The sequence below is a fragment of the Salvelinus sp. IW2-2015 genome, linkage group LG7, assembly GCF_002910315.2.
Source record: "Salvelinus sp. IW2-2015 linkage group LG7, ASM291031v2, whole genome shotgun sequence".
In the NCBI taxonomy this organism is placed as follows: domain Eukaryota; kingdom Metazoa; phylum Chordata; class Actinopteri; order Salmoniformes; family Salmonidae; genus Salvelinus; species Salvelinus sp. IW2-2015.
The window spans coordinates 16,600,702-16,622,402 of record NC_036847.1 but is presented as its reverse complement, the minus strand read 5'-3'; the positions used below and the strand labels follow the sequence as shown (position 1 = coordinate 16,622,402).

At 42.0% G+C, this 21,701-nt stretch overlaps 1 protein-coding gene across 1 annotated transcript in view; it reads left to right on the top strand.

The window, feature by feature from the left end:
- The first annotated feature begins 1,614 nt into the window (after window positions 1–1,614).
- Window positions 1,615–21,701, top strand: part of casz1 (castor zinc finger 1) — a 253,000-nt gene continuing 232,913 nt past the window's right edge. Inside the window, exons 1-2 of the mRNA XM_070444472.1 lie at window positions 1,615–1,826; window positions 3,658–3,714. The gene's annotated coding sequence lies outside the window, so the exon portion shown is untranslated. The remainder of the gene's footprint in view (window positions 1,827–3,657; window positions 3,715–21,701) is intronic.

Below are 21,701 nucleotides of genomic sequence, written 5' to 3'. Positions count from 1 at the left end.
TCACAACACAACTGATTGGCTCAAATGCATTAAGGAAAGAAATTCTACAAATGAACTTTTAACAAGGCACACTTGTTAATTGAAATGCATTCCAGGTACTTCATGAAGCTGGTTGAGAGAATGCCAAGAGTGTGCAAAGCTGTCATCAAGGCAAAGGATGGCTACTTTGAAGAATCTCAAATATAATTGTATTTGTTTAATACTTTTTTGGTTACTTCATGATTCCACGTGTAATTTCATAGTTTTAATGTCTTCACTATTATTCTACAATGTAGAAAATAGTAAAAATAAAGAAAAACCCTTGAATGAGTAGGTGTGTCCAAACTTTTGACTGGTACTGTAAGTCAAAACTGTAACTAGACCACTCAGGAACATTCAAAGTTGTCTTGGTAAGCAACTCCAGTGTAGATTTGGCCTTGTGTTTTAGGTTATTTTCCTGCTGAAAGGTGATTTTGTCTCCCACTGTCTGTTGGAAAGCAGACTGAACCAGGTTTTCTTCTAGTATTCTGCCTGTGCTTATTTATAGCTGTATTCTGTTTCTTTTTATCCCCCCAAAAACTCCTTAGTCCTTGCATTCCCATAAAATGATGCAGCCACCACCATGCTTAAAAATATGAAGTGGTACTCAATGATGTGTTGTGCTGGTTGCAAACAGGATGCATGTTTTGGAATATTTTCACTCTGTCATTCAGGTTAGTTTTGTGGAGTAACTACAATGTTGTTGATCCACCCTCATTTTTATCATATCACAACCATTAAACTCTGTAACTGTTTTAAAATCAACATTGGCCTCATGGTGAAATCCCTGAGCAGTTTCCTTCCTCTCCACCAACTGAGTTAGGAAGGACACCTCTATCTTTGTAGTGACTGGGTGTATTGATCCACCATTCAAAGTGTAATTAATAACTTCACCATGCTCAAAGGGATATTCAGCTTCTGCCTTTTTTTCACACATATACTAATCGGTGCCCTTCTTTGCAAGGCATTGAAAAACCTCCAAGGTCTTTGTGGTTGAATCTGTTCTTGAAATCCACTACTCGATTGAGGGACCTTACAGATAACTGTATGTGTGATGTACAGAGATGTGGTAGTCATTAAAAAAATCATGTTAACCACTACATACAACTTATTATGCGATTTTTTAAAAGCACATTTTTACTCTTGAACTTATTTAGGCTTGCCATAACAAAGGGGCAGCTTCATTTTTTTTTTTTWATAAATAAAAAATAAAATTCTCCAAACAAAATTCCACTTTAACATTATGGAATATTGTGTGTAGATCAGTGACACAACATCTAAAATTTTAAATGCAGGCTGTAACACAACAAAATGTGGAAAAAGTCAAGTGGTGTGAAAACTTTCTTAAGGCACATTATAAGTTAGGCCTAAGTTATATTCTTCAAGAATTAATATATATCATAAATGTATAAGTCCAGAAATGGATGTAGCAACTAAGCATTCAAGTTTTAATGTGGCCCTTTTCTTGAAGTACAGTTTACTACACTAGAGCGACAACTATGATTTCTAAAGCCTGTCAGGCTGAAATAGAGAATGACATCAGGATTCCGTTCCAGCTTTTCCAACCGACAATTGCTTACCGAGAAATTCAATTAAGGACTCCTCTTCCCACTTCGAGCCGGTCTCCAGGGCAGATCTTCCGGGCAACTCGCCCCATGTAAGAAATTGGAAAATGCAACAATAAAACAAGAAAAACTGAAAAAAGGTGCCAACTTTGATCAAGCATGCTCTCTCACAGTCCACCCTAAACACACATACCCCTTATTAGGAATTGGAAAGTCACCGAAAGACAGCGAAGTAGCCTACAGGTAAGAGTTTTCATTTTCACCTCACTATTTTCGCATTTCCAAAGATATCACTTAAAACGCTGAGCAACATCAAAGTAGCCTACTCTTTTCGGCGTCGCTGCCTTTGCCGTCGGTAGGCTACCTGCCATTCGGCATGAAAATACTCTCAAAATGATACCTTTAGCAGACGAATGGTTTAACGGTGAACAGCTTGCTTCTACAGTGTAGCCCCTACCTCAGCGCGCGAGCTTGCGGACAGGAGCATTCGAGCGACTCATAGGTAGGCTGCTGTGCTTTTGACAGTGTCGAGCTGGGCTTTCCAAAACTTTAAAACAGACCGCTGTCAAATTACAAACTTTCGGAAAGACTAAAACATAACAATGTAGCCCACCATTCAATTGCCAAGTTAACTTTCTTGTGACTGTTTATTTACGCCATCTCTATCGCACTGCCAAAATATACAACAGAGATGGCTTCTTCATTCTTTTTCATTATAGGTCAACCAACAAGAAAATAACACAGCATCAGTGGCATAGCGCAGTTTCGCGGGGTCCTCGCATGGTCGAGCAAACCCCCCCCCAAATAAATATATTAATAAATAAAAAATTGCCATGGGGCAGAGGGAAGAATGTGCAGTTTTATAGCTAATCTCATGCTATTTTAAACATTTTGCCATAAGGTTGAGAGAAAATGTTGCTGATTTAGAGCTAATTTCCTGCTATTGTTTTTTCATGGTTTATGACGCGTTCATATGCTGTCTGGTGGGCGGACCTCCAGGGCTACTGTATTTATCAAACTAGTAGGCCTAGGCCTAGCAACAATGCATGGAAAAAACATTCCATATTCAATGGCAATGCAACAAAATGCCGAAGTTAAGCATGCATTTGATGAGGGTTGTCTTATCATATCCACCCCATTGTATAATGATTAGCCTACAATGTTGCCATTATGTGTCTGCATTTTTTGTTTGACTTTATAGGCAAAAAAACAACAAAGCCTCACATCCTATTGCCAACTCATAGGCACACATATCTCACCCTTTGCCTTATTAAGTTGTTGAAGCGGGCACCTGACACACACACACACACACACACACACACACACACACACACACACACACNCACACACACACACACACACACACACACACACACACACACACACACACACACACAATCTACACTCTTCATAGCACATAAAATCAGACATCAGCCACATAGTGGTATTCAGTCCTGAAAGAGGAGATTCATTATACTTGTATGGATAGAATAAACATGATTTCTCATCTTATAGTTAGTAGGTTTCTTTTACATTCAAAATATATGCCATTGTGACTTAATCATGCATGCATACATTTTATGTATGGGTGGTCCTGGGAATTGAACCCACAATCTTGGCTTTGCAAGCGCCATGCTCTACCAACTCAGCCATACAGAATCACTTATGATACTTCATTTGGAATATGCTTCTTGTTCATATTTTTTGCTCAAATATCAATGAACTGATCAGTACAATAAGCCAAGGAATATGGTGGATAATACTGTCTTTACCTTAAGTCTTTACCTCATTTTCAAAGCATTGTTTCAATGATATCTTTGCATATGCCAGTGTGTATGTTACGTGTAAATTATCCCCATACAGAGAGACTAGAGAAAAGATCACTGGTACTTTAAACCCAGGAGTTCTCATATTCTCGCCGGATCTTTCTCCTTTGCTAATTATTGTGTTGTTTTCAGGGCAAATATGTCATATCCATGGCGACCAGGCAGGTTAATTGTCTTTCGCGTGCAAGGCTCCCATAAGTAATTAATTACCCTTTTTTTTTTCTTCTCCCCTGTCTTTGGTTAAACAGATCATTCAAGGGAAGCCATCTCCCATATTAAAAATGCCAGTGGTATTAGCGCACAAGGTAAACATGAAACTTTTTTTCCTTCTCGTCAAGCATTGGGGATGTTCGTTTTATATTTTATTCTGTGTGTTTTATACACATGCCATATGTGTATGTGTATAGGTATGGTTTCATTGTGCGTATCAAGCTTCACGATGGACCAGTACTGTAATTGAAATATGTTTATTCCTTATTTATCTCCCATACTAACACAACAGATGAGTTTAGATGCTGTTATGATGTAGGCCAATTTGTTATGAAGCTAGGGAAAACACTTCAATATCCTTGTTACCAACATATTTCAGTCAAGCAGTTTATTAAGCACCTGTTGAGGAATATTATATAGTAAGTTTGTCTTAAATGATTACAGTAGTAAGCTTTAGCCAGGTAAAAAGGTAAGGTACATCAGCTTCTTACAATGGCATAGTTTGAAACTCCAAAGGAAAGTTTAGTTTAGTGGTTCGATGGTGCACCTGTAAATGTTGACAAAACTGTGTGATGTGGAGTGGTACGGGCTTAGTGTGCTTCACATGATCAACAGCAGTTGCAGTGCAGTAAAGTGTTGTTCAGGAGTTAGAGAGAAGAGTAGGTTGAAATTAGGCTAGATGCTGATCTTGGGTCGGTTTAGCATTTTCCTCACTAAGCTGATCCTAGATCTTTACCTAGGAGAAACTTACCCCCGGAGCATCAGAGAGACCCCACAGAGAGAGAGAGAGAGAGAGAGACACACACACACACACACTTTTCTTCTTCCCCTACTTTCTCCAAATGTACCCCCTTTTTTCGTTGATTGTGTGAAAAAGTGAACGGAAGGACAGGTGGACAGAAGGAAGGAAGGACTAAAACAGTACAGTAACATACATACCGTTTTAAGTAATGTAACTTTAATTGTTGGTGTATGGGTGCAATACATCAGGCCTCTTGATTGGATCGCACCATCCCGACACAGGAAGTATTGACTTGTATGCAGTGGCCCTTGGTCGACAGTGTGGTTGAGTCTTCTTGCGTAGTCGGCTGTCTATTGTCATACCTCCAACCTATACATATTCTGTAGACCTATCAGTCAGAGAAACATTCAGGTGTCTAATTCAATCAATCAATCAAATATATTTATAAAMCCCTTTTTATCTCAGCAGATGTCACAAAGTGCTTATACAGAACCCAGCGTAAAACCGCAAAGAGCAAGCAATGCAGATGTAGAAGGTCGGGGGCTAGGAAAAACCTAGGAAGAAACCTAGAGAGGAACGAGGCTCTGAGGGGTGGCCAGTCCTCTTCTGGCTGTGCCCGATGGATATTATAAGAGTACATGGCCATTAAGGCCAGATCGTTCTTCAAGATGTTCAAAAGTTCCTAGATGACCGGCAGGGTCAAATAATAATCACAGTGGTTATAGAGGGTGCAACAGGTCAGCATCTCAGGAGTAAATGTCAGTTGGCTTTTCATAGCCGAGCATTCAGTGGTCGAGACAGCAGGTGCGGTAGAGGGAGAGAGAGGGTCAAAACAGCAGGTCTGGGACAAGGTAGCACATCCGCTGAACAGGTCAGGGTTCCTTAGCCGCAGGCAGAACAGCAGAAACTGGATCAGCAGCATGATCAGGTGGACTGGGGATGGGTACAGCCAGAAGTTGTCCGGCCAGGTAGTCTTGAGGCATTATCCTAAGGCTCAGGTCCTCCAGGAGGGGACAGAGAGAGAGGGCAGGAGAGAGATGGGAGAAATAGAGGGAGCAAACTTAAGTTCACACAGGAATTACACCAGATAAAACAAACTGACCCTAGCCCCCCCGGGGGCTAGACTACATAGACTATTGCAGCATAGAGACTGGAGACTGAGACATGGGGGGTCGGGGGACACCCTGGACAGGGCCAACCAGGCAGGATATAAACCCACCCACTTTGCCAAAGCACAGCCCCCACACCACCAAATGGATATCAACACAACACCAACTTGCTACCCTGAGACAAGGCAGAGTATAGCCCACAAAAATCTCCCCTACCGCACAAGCCCGAGCAGGTGCAAAACCGGACAGCAATATCACGTCAGTGACTCAACCCACTCAAGTCGAGTATAGCGAAAAAGCCTGGCACGAAGTGATATACCCCTCCTAGGGACGGCATGGGAGAGCACTAGCAAGCCAGTGACTCAGCCCCCGTAATAGGGTCAGAGGCAGAGAATCCCAGTGGAGAGAGGGGAGCCGGCCAGACAGAGACGGCAAGGGTGGTTCGTCACTCCAGTGCCTTGCAGTTCACCTTCACACCCCTGAGCCAGACTATACTCAATCATAGGACCTACTGAAGAGATGAGTCTTCAGTAAAGACTTAAAGGTAGAGACCGAGTCTGCATCTCTCACATGGATTGGCAGACCATTCCAGACCATTTCACAAAAATGTATAGGAGAAAGCCCTGCCTCCAGCTGTTTGCTTTGAAATTCTAGGAACAATAAGGAGGCCTGCATCTTGTAAACGTAGCATACGTGTTGGTATGTACGGCAGGAGCAAATCGGAGAGATAGGTAGGAGCAAGTCCAAGTAATGCTTTGTAGGTTAGCAGTAAAACCTTGAAATCAGCTATAGCCTTAACAGGAAGCCTGTGTAGCAATGGAGTAAGAGGCTAGCACTGGAGTAATATGATCGAATTTTGAGGTTCTAGTCAAGATTCTAGCAGCCGTGTTTAGCATTAGCTGAAGTTTATTTACTGCTTTATCCGGGTAGCCGGAGAGTAGAGCATTGCAGTAGACTAATCTTGTTTTTGTCTTTTGCACAAAACATTTCAGTTTGCAATGTTACAAATATGGAGACAAGCTGCTCTTCATATACTTTTGATATGTTTGTCAAAAGAGAGATCAGGTTCCAGAGTAACGCTGAGGTTCTTCACAGTGTTATTTGAGACATCACATCAAACAGCAGATCTCTTTGTTTCTTGGGACCTAGAACTAGCATCTCTGTTTTGTCCGAGTTTTAAATGTAAAAAATGTATTCTCAAGTAAGTATCTGTCAAGGTTTTGCAGAATGAACCCTGTGTGTGTCAGACCTGTGGTTCAAATACTATTTTAAATCTTTCAATGTTAGCTTTAGCATTCCTGCAGTGCCAGATGGGCAGGGTTTGCACTTTTGCAACTACTCTATTGGTTCCATTGTGCCAGACAAGCTCAGTCAAGCTCAGCTCAAGTATTTAAGATCATTTCAAATAGTATTTGAATCCAGGTCGGGTGTGTGTTCCTTTCCAGTTTGACCTTGGCTCTGGACCTGCAGGTCTTTGATGTCAAAACAAATTTCAATAATCTCAGGCTGCAATTTGACAGGCCTCAAGAGCTAATACTATTGTTTTCTCACACTTGAACTACCTCAATTGCCCCATGTAATGATTTTGTATCCAAATTCACACCACACAACAACGTCCATTCGGTCTCGACTTGTAAAATCTACTGCCCTCGACACATACAGTAGTACAAGTGCAAATAGTGCTTGTGTTTTTAATCATCATTATTGTTTTTATTTTAGTGCTGGGGAAATGTCCTTTTTGCATGCTTGATCAACCAGTAGAGAAATCCATTATAATAGAGGCTCAAGGTGAATTGCATCCCGAGCAATCTTTCCCTCTTCGAGTGAAGGAATTTTCCCGGGCAAAATAAACAAATCACACAGACAACAGTAATATAGGGTTGATTTTGAAGGCATGAAATAACTATCGATTAAATCCTTCAGTTCATAGATGGTAATGGCCTTTTTGGTAATTTGTTCTAGGCCCTTTCAATACAGAGGAGAGAGAGAAAGATGGAGGATGCAGGGGTGTGTGAGAGAGAGAGAGAGAGAGAGAGGTAGAGGATGCAGGTTAGAAAAAAAGAGAGCGACGAGGAAGAGAGCTCACAAGACCGAGAAAGGGACATGCTGCCCCTTTCCGAGCTCATTATCATTCTTAATAAGTCTTAAGGAAAGAAGGAGCATTGAGTGTAAATGCACGGTAATCCTAACACTGGCCAAGGTTAGTGGGGACGTCAGCACATGCACACTGTTCCCAGCTGGCTGCTTTGGGACAGGGGAGGGGAAAAGGAGGAAGAGACTTAAGCATAGACGCTCAAGGAGAAAGGTGTCATTAAGGTCATTAAGGTTCTTTCGAGCCTGTGCCTTTGAGTAACACTTATCTTAAGACCTGCCGGTAGAATGCGTTATGATGCAGTTATAATGCATTGCATCATTTATAATTTATGCCCTTATGTCTTATAATCATCTCATAATGACACAGACATAACATATGATAAACTTTTTACAAGACGTTAGGTTCAAACAACTTATAAAGCATTCGTAAAATGTCACCTGCCTTTCCGACTGATGTACGACCTGGAGCTGATTAACGTGGTGGCAGGCGATGATCTTAACTAGCAACCATGTAGTAAACAGTCCAGTATCAGATTTAAATCAATTGGTTTAGAAGATTTGTCTTGGCTGTTTTCCCTACCAATCAATTGCATTACCCGTTAATCATATAGATATTGAGTTCACTTCTGTGGGATATGTGTATGTACCTTGAATGTAACTTTATTCTGTAATCGGTGAATATGTTTATTCTTATTCTTATACCAGATGTTACATATGATGTGGCATTTGAGATATGTTAAAGGTGAAATCTGGGATTAAACAACAACAAAGCAGCCACCCCACCATTATTTCGGGGTAAGCAGCAATGTAACCAATTTCAAATTCATAGTCAGAGCTATGGATGCAAGGACCATCCATGTGATCAAAATTAGCGTTTTAACAATAACATTTAAAAACAATATAACTATATAACGTTTACAATAACGTTGTTTACAAGCAATGGAGTAAAACAAGCTTAGCCTATATTTTGGGTTCTGATGGGGTAAGACAGTTGAACTAAACTCATGAAGCATTTTTAAGTTCTATTCGTCAAGAGTCAATGTCTATAGTCATTCATTTAAAAGTTGAAAAGGATGTACCAATCCCAGATTGCCTCGTTAAAGAAAAAAAAGAAGGAAACCATGTGACTTCTTATAGGGCTTTAAAGAAGTGGCAGCAACTAGATGCTTATGCCAAGCTGTTATTTGGGTGTGGTCCAAAAGGTGAGCAGTAAAATGTGTTGGCTAAATCGGTGCCAAATTAACTCATGAGACGGATTGCCAACCACTTGGAGTGACCAATTGCTGCATTTGTTTAGTGTATAGACACAAGGTCAGCCTTGAATTCTGGATATTGTTTTATACACTCCTCCCTCCCTCCCCCCAAATTCAAGGCAGTGCACGTGCACAACATACTGTGTAATCTGTGTTGTCATTCATCAGTTAAATGAATCAGACATCTGATGACATAACATGACAGGCTTATGTTAAACCATGTTATAACCATCCCAGTTCACGTAATTCTCTTTTAGCACCAACTTATAGCAACTACTTGAGTCGACTGAAGCTTTGGAAGTGCTGAGCTTAATAAATCTCCTTATTGTATGCAGTCACTGGACGAAAGCACCAGGTATATGAGCAAAACTGTCAATATCAAACTAGCTAAACTTTTGAATTATCATATCACATGAATTGTTTATTCTAGACCTTGAATTAGTTTAGAGCTAAATTGTAATGTAATGTTAGTGTTCATGTTTGGTTGAAGTGCTTTGTCTTTCTGTCACATATCTGTGAGGCAGTAGAGTTGAGAGTTTAGTTGGTCTGTTTGAGAATGAACAGGCAGGGAGGGTAACAATCAAACAAGCGAATGAAAAATGATCCGAAGGGCTAAGAATGAGAGGTGCCCTTTTGTCTTGTTCCAGAGTAATGACATCTCTGCGTCTCTCTGTCACGTAAAGATGATTTACCCACACACAGATGTTCTCAGCCTAGTTGCTCGTGAACCTGCACCATTTTGTTCTATTTTTTGCCATTTTAAAGGTTAGGAGTGAAATTCAAAGCCTTCCCCCTACTGTAAGTTTAACTCCCCTCAATCAACATTGTGCCGTTGACGTGCTGTTATTGTCTTGACTGGGAATGTGGAGAGAGCACGGAGCAGGTAGCAGTACTTGGATTGGGCAGGTGTGGCTCCTGTGTGTGTGCACGTGCATGTGTTGAGGATGTTACATCAGTACTAAGATACCTGTAGGAGCATCTCTCTGGCAATAGCTACCCACCCCCACCCCCACCCCCTCCTCAGTTTTGGTTGTTGGTTGGGGCTTGGTTGACAACTGGCTCCCTTGCCCCGCCCACCCCCCACCCCCAAGGGAGCCTGGGAGGCAAAGAGACATCACCATGGTGATTAGAAACACAGCAGCCCCACACAGCGGCAGTGGTCCATTGTGACTGGCGTGCGTTGAGGTGAGAGGGAACAAAATGTCACATCAACAGGTTTTTTCATGTGTTTTTGTTTTTGCCATAATACTCAGTGGGATTGTTCAGGCTCGGATTCATCTGCTCAACTACATACCGTAGAGACTGCCGGAGCGAGGGGAACTAGTGTAAAAAATATGAAATAAAGAGAGGGAAATGGAAAAGCAGCGAAATCAACATTACACCCACTGGACGAACATGCATGTTTGTCGATTAAACAAAGTATCATTTTAAGCCAAGGTAAAATAATGAAACCAGATTGATGCGATAATGGTTCAATTAATGAATCGTAGTGTAGAATCGAACCAATGCGTGTAACATTGATTTACAACATTGAGAGAAGTGCAATGCAATGGATACAATTAAAAGTGTATACAATTTGGACTCCTACTTGATAGTTTTGAAGAAGAGACTGAAAACAGTTTGTTGTACACTCAATGGATTTGAATACCGGTGGTATTCATTAATGAGCCTCAATAAAACTATAGTTAACAATCCGACAAACACCTAACTCTTATTCACTCAGTTCTAACTGAGTGAGTGGTGGTCCTTGTTCCCAATTTTACAGACTTCAGGGCCCATGTTCATAAAGCATCTCAGTGTAGAAGAGCTGATCTAGAAGCAGTTTTGCCTTTTAGATCATAATGAATAAGATATACACTGAGTGTACAAAACCTTCCTAATATTGAGTTGCACCACCTTTTTCCCTCAGAAAAGCCTCAATTCGTTGGGGCATAGACTCTACAAGGTGTCGAGAAGCATTCCATAGGGATGCTGGCCCATGCTGACTCCAATGCTTCCCACAGTTGTGTCAAGTTGGCTGATGTCTTTTGGGTGGTGGACCATCCCTGATACACACAGGAAACGGTTGAGAGTGAAAAACCCAGCAGCGTTGCAGTTCTTGACACACTCAAACCGGTGCGCTTGTCACCTATTACCAGGGCTCCCGAGTGGCGCAGCGGTCAATGCACTGCATCTCAGTGCAAGAGATGTAACTACCGTCCCTGGTTCGAATCCAGGCTGTGTCACATCTGGCCGTGATTGGAAGTCCCATAGGGCGGCGCACAAATGACCCAGCATCGTCCGGGTTTAACCAGGGTAGGCCGTCATTGTAAATAATAATTTGTTCTTTAACTGACTTGCCTAGTTAAATAAAGGTTAAATCATACTTTTTTAAATACCATACCTTGTTCAAAGACACTTAAAACCCCCTAGAGCCGGTGCGTCGGTCTAAGTAACATAATAAAACAATTCCATCAATTTAGGGGCTTCAGTGGCACAGTGGTCTAATGCACTGTGACCAGGAGACCCACGAGGCGGCGCACAATTGGCCCAGCATCGTCCTGGTTAAGGGAGGGTTTGGCCGGCCGGGTGGTCCTTGTCCCATCGCTCTAGTGACTCCTGTGGCGGGCAGGGCGCAATGCATGCTGACACGGTCGCCAGGTGTACAGTGTTTCCTCAGACACATTGGTGTGGCTGGCTTCTGGGTTAAGCAAGCATTGTGTCAAGAAGCAGTGCGGCCTGGCGGGGTTGTGTTTCGGTTGTCTTTGGTTGTCTTCCTCTCAGGCTTCCATGTCTTCTCCCCGAACCTCCTCAATGTCCACCTCTTGAACATCAGACTCTGAGGCCTCATCTTCACTGACCCTTTCCAACCTTGTTGAGGATGGCTCGTTGTCAGGCTCAAAAAGCCTCAAATTTTCCTGGATGGCCACAGATTTTTCAACCCTTGTATTGGTCAGCCTGTTGCGTGCTTTGGTGTGTGTGTTCCCAAACAAGGACCAGTTGCGCTCTGAGGCGGCTGATGTTGGTGGGATTTGGAGGATGATGGAGGCAACAAGGGAAAGAGCCTCAGATCCACAAAGTCCCTTCCACCAGGTGGCTGATGAGATATGTTGGCACGACTGCCATATTGCATCTCCATCCCAAAGCCCTTGATTGGAAGTGTACTTCGCCAGACTGCCAAGAACCTTGCCCTCATCCAGGCCAAGGTGGCGAGACACCGTAGTGATGACAGCATAGGCCTTGTTGATCTCTGCACCAGACAGTATGCTCTTGCCAGCATACTTTGGGTCCAACATGTACGCTGCGGCGTGTATGGMCTTCAGGCAGAAGTCTTCAKYCTTTTTGATGTATTTCAGAACTGCAYTTTCCTCTGCTTAGAGCAACAGTGAAGTGGGCAGGGCAGTACGGATTTCTTCTCTTACATCTGCAAGCAGAGTCTGAACATCAAAAAGGATGGCATTGTCTCCCTCAATCCGTGCAATGGCTACTGCTATAGGTTTCAGGAGTTTTAGGCTGTTTACCAATCTCTTCCAAGATACATCATCCAGGGGGATCCTCTTGATGGGGCTGTCCATATCGGCAGACTGTGATATGGCCATTTCTTGGAGAGACTCCTTCACCTCCAGGAGACTGTCAAACATGATGACAACACCACCCCAACGGGTGTTGCTGGGCAGATTCAATGTGGTGCTCTTATTCTTCTCACTTGCTGCTTTAACTTGATGACCCTTCACATACCTAACCATTTCCTTGGCTCTCTTGTAGAGTCTATCCATTGTTTTCAGTGCCATGATGTCCTTGAGGAGCAGATTCAATGCATGAGCAGCACAGCCAATGGGTGTGATGTGAGGGTAGGACTCCTCCACTTTAGACCAAGCAGCCTTCGCAGCATTGTCTGTCACCAGTGCAAATACCTTCTGTGGTCCAAGGTCATTGATGACTGCTTCAGCTCATCTGCAATGTAGAGATCGGTGTGTCTGTTGTCCCTTGTGTCTGTGCTCTTGTAGAATACTGGTTTAGGGGTGGAGAGGATGTAGTTAATTATTCCTTGCCCACGAACATTCAACCACCCATCAGAGATGATTGCAGTACAGTCTGCTTTCTCTATGATTTACTTGACCTTCACTTGAACTCTGTTGAACTCTGCATCCATCAAATGAGTAGATTAAGCATGTCTGGTTGGAGGGGTGTATGCTGGGCGAAGAACATTCAGAAATCTCTTCCATTACACATTGCCTGTGAGCATCAGAGGTGAACCAGTTGAATACACAGCTCGAGCAAGTCATTCATCAGCATTTCTCTGACTACGTTCCTCCATTGAGTCAAAAAAACTTCTGATTCCAGGAGGACCATGAGCTGTTGCTATCGATAAGGTGTCGATAGCACCTCAAATAGAAGTAGAGGGACTTTTGTCAGAGGTTGCTTGTTGTGAGCGCTGATGGAACTTTATGCACTTGGCCAGATGATTCTGCATCTTTGTTGCATTCTTCACATATGATTTGGCAGTGAATTGTCTCCACACATCAGATAGTGCCCGTGGAAGTTTCCTGTAAAGATTAGAAAACAATTTGTAAAAAAATTTAAAATACAATTCCATGTACAAATAAATAGTTAAGCAGTTAGATTAAACAACTCCTTTGTAAGATAAATGTTTTAAAATGAAACATGTATGGAAACAGATGAATTAACACTCCTCAGATAACAGGCACAAGCGAGCTAAAACCCAGATGGAGGCAAAAACTAACTAGCAGAAATTGTAACTAGTTATAAATGATTTAAACACACTTTGCTGTAGGGTACTATTTACTAGTTAACAAAAAATCTTGTATGTCATATAAAATATATTCACCCCACCCAGTATTGTAATTAAAACTTACCAGAAAGCATGTAGTCCTTGGCTCAGACAGTGTAGTAATGTGGGCTCAATAGCATCTCATTAGTGTGTAAGATCTTGAGAATCAGCTGTACATGTGATGAAAGAATCCACTGTTCATGCAGAGGGTTGCAATTCCATTGAATTGGGGAAAGTTTAAACAAAATATGCTACAAGAACTAGAATTGCCTTATGTATATCCCACAAAAAAGGTTCACTGTTATAAGCAAACTTTTTTTGATGAATTTAAGTAAAATTCCCCAAATTCCAGGGCTTAACTTCCCATGGATATTTTCCGGAAAGTTTCCGACCCTTTGCAACCCTAATTTAAGCTAGAGATATCAGATTTTTTTTGTTGCATTAGATTTGTCTCTGTCCACTGCGTCTGGCAAACTTCTGCATCTGTGGTGAAAGGTGGCAGAGCTGGTGTTTGTCGCACAATGAGACATCCCTAAAATCTGTTTTCTCACAAATTTCTGTTGCGTCCGAACGGTTTGACCTATAAAATGACCACTCTATGACCACCCCACGACACCAAAGTCAGGAGACTCATCTGAAGTTGGTGTAGAAGGAAAGAAATTCCACAAATTAACTTTTAACAAGGCACACCTGTTAATTGAAATGCATTCCAGGTGACTACCTAATAAAGCTGGTTGAGAGAATGCCAAGAGTGTGCAAAGGTGTCATCAAGGAAAAGGATGGCTACTTTGAAGAATCTCAAATATAAAATATATTTTTATTTGTTTATACTTTTTTGGTTACTATATGATTCCATATGTGCTATTTCAAAGTTTTAATGTCTTCACTATTATTCTACAATGTATAAAATAGTAAAATTCAAGAAAAACCCTTGAATGTATGCCATCTCAATGGCACTCATACACAATCCATGTCTCAATTGTTTCAAGGCTTAAACATCCTTCTTTAACCTGTCTCTTCTCCTTCATCTACACTGATTGAAGTGGATTTAACAAGTTTAACATCAATAAGGGATCATAGCTTTCACCTGGATTCACCTGGTCAGTCTATGTCATGGAAAGAACAGGTGTTCCTAATGTTTTGTACACTCAGTGTATATAGACAGGGCGACCTAATTCTAGTTCATGGCCCCTGTTCACAAAGAGTCTGAGTAGGAGTGCTGATTTAGGATCAGTTTAGCCTTTAAATCACAATAAATAAGTCAAGGAGGACCTGATCTTAGATCAGCACTCCTACTCTGAGACGCTTCATAAATGCGTGCTTTGCACTCCTACTCTCAGACACTATGAATACAGGCCCAGATTATAGTTCCTCCACTAGGGGCAGCAGGCCCAAATACAAGCACCCCGAGCACATCTAATAGATACAGAGACCCACACTCTAGCTGGAGCTCACTTGTCAATTATCCTGGTGAGGAGACATTAGTCTCCTCAATAAGACATTGAATATGAAACAAAATWAAAAATGTGTCTAAACTAAAATTGGTATGCAATGAAAAAAGGGGGTATGACACATTCAAATTCACTAGTTTACACAGGTACAGGGCAAACAAAAAGTACAGCCCCAGTCATTACCACTGAGACTTTTCAATATTGATTTAGATGTTAATATTGATAATCGTTGGTAATATTTATTAACTCTATACAGCTACATTTCAAATAGTTTTCGCCTCACTACTCACAGCAGCATGCCCTGCTATGTGCTACTACTGTGGCTATTCATTAGTGTATGTTAATATCCTTCAAACTCTCACTTGATGCTGACCTTTGGCCTTTGGGAAGGCAGTAGGGCAGTAGGTCTGTGGCCATAGAGCCAGGGTGGTGAGGGAGACTAGTTGAAGAAAGGCAGCAGGTTTTGCCGTAACCCCAGTGAAGATGGGGGCCGTTTCCTGTGACAGGCGCATTGATGCCCTTGGCCCCTAGGGTTGGAAGGCGAGGTCACCTCTCTGCCAGAGGGCACTAGGGGGTGGCATCAGACACACAGCTCCACGTCTGGCACGCTGGCACCATGTGGCATTGCGTGGCACCGCTCCTGGCCTCTGGACCTATAGTTGGAAGCGGACCTGTTGTTCCTCTATGAATAACCTAGTGTCATCTATGTTTTCTCTCGGGGTCTACACAAGTGTTACTTTGTGTTTGCCAGTCATAATGGTATTACCATTATTTGAGGAAATAAATGTTTCTATCTGAAAATAGTTACATTTTAATCTTTCAGTTAGTCGTTACCATGTTTGTAAGTGATTAACGTGCACAGTAAAATTGCAAGAGTTGATTCAACTTCCATGGAGTCAAATTAAACTCTATTTTGGGGTTTATATTGTCCCACCCCCATTTTGAAGAAAAATTTCTGGTCAAGGTGTATATATATATTTTTTGAGTTAGAAACTAAATAGAGTAAATATCCAACTCTCAGGGAGTTCATTAATTTTAACTCCAATTGCCATTTCATTAACTCGCATGCCATTTTACACTTTTCTGTGTTGTTTTGAATTAAGAATCAACTCCATCAGAGTACACTCTAGTCTAGTAGTTTACTACCTTTTAACACTAGTGAGTTAGGCCCTGAGCCAAATGTGCATATTTTCCACTGCATTATTCAATTGAATGTTAGGGTTACCACCAGTAATCATGATGTCTAATACCTTATGATATCCAGCCTGAAGTACATCCGACAATCGGAACTTTACATCTGCCAGAATATGCTGTCAAAGTGATTGCTAAACTGGAAGGTACAGTATACTCGAGACGGACGACCTAGCCACATCACTCAGCTATTTTGAGAAACAGGAGCGGGGAGGCGGTTTGTAATTGTTTTAACCACTGATTGCCCTTTTAAGAATGGGAAGTATGCAAGTAGCACACAGAACGGATCTACCACTTCTCTGGCTTGCTTTCAATGAGAATGACAGATATATACTCTAACTTACATTTCAACATACTGCAATCATACTACATATTGCGGAAATGAACACTGTTGAATTTTCTTTTTAAATTAGTTAATAAAAACATTTACACAGTGAATTGAACACATGTATGTGGATACTGACTCTGGTTACTCTTAATGGAGTTAAAAGTACTCCGTCCCAATGAACTCCAATTATCAACACTACCTCCAGGGAATATTCCTGTAGAGTCAATTTAACAAAAAAAATGTTAAAACTATGATTCCAACTCGCCTTGATTTACTGTGTGTGACTCCTGTACTTAAACCGCCTCTTCATGTATAAAAATACACTATTCTGTCTAGAGAGAGCCTGTTCTGAACCCCTCCAAACCCCCACCCRTACCAAATAGATGCAGAGATGCAGGTCCTGGGAGAGTTTTCTATTTGGAGGCCTGATCCTCACTGTTTTGACTTGGACCTCAACCACAACTGAGCCTGTCTCAATCAGCCCTGTGTTGTAATCCCACTTCCTCTCGGTTCAGCAAGTAAATAAAAAATGTTGCGTTTATTAGAATACAGCTTGCCAGAAGGGACTCTTCTCTCTCCCTCCTTTCCTATAGCTGCTCCAGTAATTAGCAAATTGATTAGGAGAACTTCAACACACCTCCTTGGCTTCTTATCTTGCCGTTCTAGGACAATATTGTTGTGCCGTGGGACGGCGTAAATATTTTAAGGGAAACCCTCGGCGAATCTCATTAAATGGCTATGGGGCAGAGCAGCTGTCTCCTGCTGAAGGTCCCAGCCAATTTTCTAAACTGTGATTAAAGAAAAGTTTTGGATTATTTAAACATGCCATGTCCTGTGGGTTTTTCTCGGTGCCACTGAAGTCCTTACCGACTTTTCAGAGACTTTTCTCTCCCCCTCCTCGGTAGTCTGTATCCCTCCTCCTCTCCCCTTGGATACATTAGTCTGAAATCACCAGGGTGATGGAGCTTTGAAAGCGGTGGTCATTCTGTGATGGCGTGTACGAAATGTGACAAAGACCTCTTTTTTATGTACAAATGCTAATTAATTTTTTTTACCCCCCATCCCAAAGCTGCAGAGGGGAAAGACTTGGTAGCAATTTGGCAGATAATCAAATTGCATTTTAAATGGAGCCGTTTAAAGATGACTGGAGTCTGCTCTCAGGAAGACACAGTGGCACAAATGAAGATGGAATAAGCTGCTGTGTGCTGAAAGGAACAATACAACAAAATCCTCATCACAATAGTTGGATGCATTTATGTAAATGGACAACTTACAATATTGGATTTGTGTTTTTTAATTAGTTAAAAGGAACCCAGGTATACAATCAAGCTTGTTTTTGTAAATGCAGACAAGAATACTGTTTTTCTTTTAATTATGTTTTTGCCCTGGTGAAGTGTCACTTTTTCCTCCGTGTCCTCACAATTTAACTAATTGAAGGAAAATGCTAACGAACAAGACATGATTGGTTAACGGATGTGGCACCTTGGAAACATTCTGCTCTTAATTTCAGATTTCAGCCTGGCAGAAATGGCAAACTGCGCTCGAGTATGTTTGTCTACAAAACTGTGCTTAGGAGCTGTCCCCCCACATTTGGTATACATCATTAAGTTCTTCATAGCCAATCAAATTGTCCATTCACACGGCATTCCAGAACATATTAGTGACATCTCGTTAGCAGAAAACAGATAACTGACACACAAAAATTTGGGAAACAGGCCTGAATTGTTTATCCCTCAGAATAACTAGAAAGGGTGATTCTCACGAATTGATGAAATGGGATTTAAGTTCCCTCAAAGCCCGTCTTCCTCTGTTGCCCTCTTTGTCCCTCTATGTCCCTCTGAAAAGAAAACACTCACCAAATGAGCTGTTTACTGTTCAGCACCCCTCTTGCTCTGGCTATATTTCCTGTTCACTTTAGCATTTATTCTGGGAACCAATACAGCCATCAAAACGGTTTAATATCTATAAAAAAAGCCATAACGGGCATCACAACAAGTGGTGCTTGACTTGTAAGTTTAAAGGCTTCTTAATTGGCTGTCATTTTCCGACTCTTCAGCAGCCGCTGCTGAAGAACTGTCTGTTTTAAGGCCTGTAAAATGCATAGGATAACAATGTGCGACAGAAACTCGGTACAGTACATAGCAAACGATGTGCTGTATTTCCTCGGGTGTGTTTCAATCTTAGCCCCGTGTCCATTTGAATTTCCTAATTGACTGGTAGCTATAGTGATAAGTTTGACCTGAACTCAGTGATGCACATGAGAGGAGACCATGTCAACCCCGTGACCTCTTACATTGATACCCAGATCCAGGAGAATTCCCCTGAGATCCTTTACTATGATACAACTAGACAGTGTCTATGTTTTTACTTTGAATTTGTGGTCAGAATTACCTAAATAGGCTCCAAAGTGCATAATGAGACATTGGTTCCCCAGAGAAAAGAGTAAGCTTTAGGAAAACTAGCTGTCAGTACTAAGTAACAGTGTGCAATCAGCATTAGGGCTCTAACCACCCAGTTTTTAATACAGTATATACATATGAGGTGAGTAATGCAAGATATGTAAACATTATTAAAGTGACATTAAAGTGACTAGTGTTCCATTTAGTAAAGTGGCCAATGATTTCAAGTCTGTGCAGCAGCCTCTCTGTGTTAGTGATGGCTATTTAACAGTCTGATGGCCTTGAGATAGAAGCTGTTTTTCAGTCTCTCGGTCCTAGCTTTGATGCACCTGTACTGACCTCGCCTTCTGGATGATAGCGGGGTGAACAGGCAGTGGCTCGGGTGGTTGTTGTCCTTGATGATCTTTTTGGCCTTCCTGTGACATCGGGTGCTGTAGGTGTCCTGGAGGGCAGGTAGTTTGCCCCCGGTGATGCGTTGTGCTGACCTCACCACCCTCTGGAGAACCCTGTGGTTGTGGGCAGTGCAGTTGCCGTACCAGGCGGTGATACAGCCCGGCAGGATGCTCTCAATTGTGCATCTGTAAAAGTTTGTGAGGGTTTTAGGTGACAAGCCTTCTTCACCATACTGTCTGTGTGGGTGGAACATTTCAGTTTGTCAGTCATGTGTACGCCGAGGAACTTCAACCGTTACACCTTCTCCACTACTGTCTCGTCGATGTGGATAGGGGGGTGGCTCTCTCTGCTGTTTCCTGAAGTCCACGATCATCTCCTTTGTTTTTTTGACATTGAGTGAGAGGTTATTTTCCTGGCACCACACTCCCAGAGCCCTCACGTCCTCCTCATCGTTGTTGGTAATCAAGCCTACTACTGTTGTGTCATCTGCAGACTTGATGATTGAGTTGGAGGCGTGTTTGGCCATGCATTCATGGGTGAACAGGGAGTACAGAGGGGGGCTGAATACGCATCCTTGTGGGGCCCCAGTGTTGAGAATCAGCGAAGTGGACGTGTTGTTTCCTGCCTTCACCACCTGGTGGCGGCCCGTCAGGAAGTCCAGGACCCAATTGCACAGGGCGAGGTTCAGACCCAAGGCCTCGAGCTTAATGATGAGCTTGGAGGGTGCTATGATGTTAAATGCTGAGCTATAGTCAATGAACAGCATTCTTACATAGGTATTCCTCTTGTCCAGATGGGATAGGGCAGTGTGCAGTGTGATGGCGATTGCATTATCTATGGACCTATTGGGGCGGTAAGCAAATTGGAGTGAGTCTAGGGTGACAGGTAAAGGTGTAGGTGATATGATCCTTAACTAGTCTCTCAAAGCATTTCATGATGACAGAAGTGAGTGCTACCCTAACCCTAACCCTAACCCTAACCCTAACCCATATTATTCATTAGTCCATATTATTATGGCAAGAACAGCTCAAATAAGCAAAGAGAAACGACAGTCCATCATTACTTTAAGACATGAAGGTTAGTCAATACGGAAAATTTCAAGAGCTTTGAAAGTTTCTTCAAGTGCAGTCGCAAAAACCATCAAGCGCAATGATGAAACTGGCTCTCATGAGGACCGCCACAGGAAAGGAAGACCCAGAGTTACCTCTGCTGCAGAGGATAAGTTCATTAGAATAACTGCAGCCCAAATAAATGCTTCACAGAGTTCAAGTAACAGACACATCTCAACATCAACTGTTCAGAGGAGACTGTGTGAATCTGGCTTTCATGGTCGAGTTGCTGCAAAGAAACCACTACTAAAGGCCACCAATAAGAAGAAGAGACTTGATTGGGCCAAGAAACACGAGCAATGGTCATTAGACTGGTGGACACCTGTCCTTTGCTGTGATGAGTCTAAATTTGAGATTTTGGTTCCCGACTACCGTGTCTTTGTGAGACGCAGAGTAGGTGAACGGATGATCTCCGCATGTGTGGTTCCCGCCGTGACGCATGGGGAGGTGTGATGGTGTGGGGGTGCTTTGCTGGTGACACTGTCGGTGATTTATTTAGAAATCAAGTAACACTTAACCAGCATGACTACAACAGCATTCTGCAGTGATACGCTATCCCATCTGGTTTGGGCTTAGTGGGACTATTATTTGTTTTTCAACAGCACAATGTCCCAAAACACACCTCCAGGCTGTGTAAGGGCTATTTGACCAAGAAGGAGAGTGATTGTACAGCATCAGATGACCTGGCCTCCACAATCTCCCGACCTCAACCCAATTGAAATGGTTTAGGATGAGTTGGACCGCAGAGTGAAGGAAAAGCAGCCAACAAGTGCTCAGTGCTCAGTCCTTCAAGACTGTTGGAAAAGCATTCCAGGTGAAGCTGGTTGAGATATTGCCAATAGTGTGCAAAGCTGTCATCAAGGCAAAGGGTGGCTCCTTTGAAGAATCTAAAGTATATTTTGATTTGATGAACACTTTTTTGGTTACTTCATGATTCCACGTGTTATTTCATAGTTTTGACGTCTTCTCTATTATCATACAATGTAGAAATAAAGAATAACCCTTGAATGAGTAGGTGTGTCCAAACTTTTGACTAGTACTGTGTAAATATATATATATATATATATATATAAAATATATATACAGTGGGAAGAACAAGTATTTGATACACTGCCGATTTTGCAGGTTTTCCTACTTACAAAGCATGTAGAGGTCTGTAATTTTTATCATAGGTACACTTCAACTGTGAGAGACGGAATCTAGAAAATCCAGAAAATCACATTGTATGATTTTTAAGTAATT